The sequence below is a fragment of the Conger conger genome, chromosome 7 (genome assembly GCF_963514075.1).
Source record: "Conger conger chromosome 7, fConCon1.1, whole genome shotgun sequence".
Classification (NCBI taxonomy): domain Eukaryota; kingdom Metazoa; phylum Chordata; class Actinopteri; order Anguilliformes; family Congridae; genus Conger; species Conger conger.
The window spans coordinates 58,666,905-58,669,404 of record NC_083766.1 but is presented as its reverse complement, the minus strand read 5'-3'; the positions used below and the strand labels follow the sequence as shown (position 1 = coordinate 58,669,404).

Below are 2,500 nucleotides of genomic sequence, written 5' to 3'. Positions count from 1 at the left end.
GCAAGCACTGTACTGTGACTGGAAGTTCAGTTCTGTCCCATTTACCCCGCTAACAGAGAGCATTCTCACAATGTTGCTGCCATGTAGTGGCAATGTTATAATGTTGACAGAGCATTCCAGTAGCATTGTGAAAGCATTTTTCAGTTTGGTCTGGGTATGTTTCAAGACATCTGCATAATATGTCAGTGCTCCTGAAAACGCCCCTGAAGAAAGTGTAGTCAGAATCAAATCAAATCAATTTTATTTGTGTAGTACTTACAGAGAAGTAAGTACAATTCAAATAAGTACTTGGATATAACTTATAGAGAAGTACATACTATACAAATAAGTACTTGGATAGAACTTACAGAGAAGTACGTGCTGAGAAAAATAAGGAAAATTGGTCTAGACAGTAAGCACTTGGGGGGCCAATCAGAAGAGCCTCACAGAAAAGAACCCACCGCAGATTTCCTTTCTTCCTCCCTGCGGGTGGCATTTGATTGGTCCTCGGCACAATGACATCATTTTACAATTATGGTACACAATTCTCGGTCCGAAATTAGTAGGCTGGAATTTGAGGACATTTGGTTTGAACCAAGTCAACACCTTGTCATGCATACTCCATATCACCAGTGCAAATGACTGTTTTATTGGTCTGTTTTTGTAAGCAGGCCCCTGTCGGTTGTTTATAACCAGATGGTAAGTGTTTCTGCAGACAGGTGTTATCTTTATCGGCTGCAGTTCTGGATTCAGTCAATATCAGACTTGAGAACAAATTGAGAACAAATTAGAAAACTAAAAACCTAAACACCTGCCTTTAATTGTGTAAGGACAAAATGTGATTGAATCTAGTCTGTAGAATTTACAATGCATTCTGAGAACATTTTGTTTGTTTTATCTTGAAGTTATATTTGTCATGTGGGACTCGCCAATTTATTCATCAGTAATATAATGCAGTGGGTCCACTTTTCTTATTTCCTTGAATAGAAGATGAAGAAAGAAGGGCGCTTTTTCCTTCAAGCATGCATATCACACGACCTGTCTGAGGTTGTATATACGATCGTCAGTCACCTGCTATCATTAATCTGTCGCGCTAAGCTCTTTGGCTTTTTAATGGATCGGAGTTAGAAGGCATATAAACTGGTTATTAAATTCACGTTACAGCTGAAATGGGCCCAAGGCGTGTACGGCGCAGACTTTGTAATATAATCATATTCCGTCTGGAAACGGCTTTCAACTCTTCACTCGGTCTCAAGACTCAAATGCCTTCCGTGCCGTGGCAATGAGTCATCTGCTGTTTATTGGCCTGGGCAATTACCGTTGGAAAAGGGGCAAGGCGTTGTCGGTGTGGGGGAAGATTCTAAATTCAGCCAATCAGACGCATTGTTTCTATCTTATCCGCGACGTCATTGGTTGGCAGCATATTGGTGATGCGGTTGAAGCCCTCTCCTCATTGAGTTACTTCCCTACACAGGAACAAACAGGCTGGTTTATTGAGATTCCAGCGCTTTGATGTTCACATTTGTCTGTTCCTTGGTAGACCACCTGGAGCTGAATTACAAAACAATGAGCACGGGAGAGTTATGCTTTAGTTATTACTAGAATTATGTTCGCTGGGACAGTTTTATTGCTACTTTTGTTTGTCTATGAGAGCTGTTTATTGTTCTGACGTAAGTGTACATTATTCTTTAGCACTGAGCTGTATAAAACGAATTTATGGATATAAATGTTTGTCAGATTAATCTACAAGGCCCAAGTCCTTATCTTTGTTGTATTCTTAGCACTTGAAATTGTACTTTAGGGTCTTTCTAGGGTCTTTCAGCGCACTTGTTTTGATTTACACTTTGTAATGCCAAATGCCTGTAATGGAATAATGTAATGTAATGTTGTGTAAAATGGTACTAAAAAGAGATCCTATATCACTTAAGAAGAAACTGAAAAAAACCTCTGTTCTGCTCTGAGATCAAAATGCACTTTTATCTGAAAAAATGATGCCAGTCGTACAGTGCTGAAATGAGACTGCGTTCACACATTCCATTCACATCTGAATGAAGATCTGATGAGCCTGCTTCCCGGACATGTCCATATATTGATTATACTCACAAGGCCAGTTTGGGACAGTGACAGTGGTTGCCAGGGATCTGTTGCTATGCCATCGTGGTTCTGCACACTGACTGGTGCTGAGAATCCAATTCCTCCCCCCTTCTGCCATTAAAGTCCCACAAACCCCTTTTCATTTAAAAATCACAAGAGTAGGTTAGGTTCTGGCAAATATTGTCAACTCCATCTCAAGTTACTAAGACAAAGGGGTGGCATTGGCTCAAGGAGGCAAGAACGGTTGTCTGGCAATCGGAGGGTTGCCGGTTCGATCCTGCCTTGGGTGTGTCGAAGTGTCCCTGAGCAAGACACGCAACCCCCAAATGCTCCTGACGAGTGCCTTGCATGGATGTGTGTGTGTGTGTGTGTGTGTGTGTATGAATGGGTGAATGAGTAGCATCAATTGTACAGTGCTTTAGATAAA

The 2,500-nt window shown here is 41.2% G+C and overlaps 1 protein-coding gene across 1 annotated transcript in view; it reads left to right on the top strand.

Annotated features, from left to right (window-relative positions):
* rxfp2a (relaxin family peptide receptor 2a) overlaps positions 1–2,500 on the top strand; it is a 49,577-nt gene that overhangs the window by 22,222 nt on the left and 24,855 nt on the right. The gene's annotated exons all lie outside the window — the stretch shown is intronic.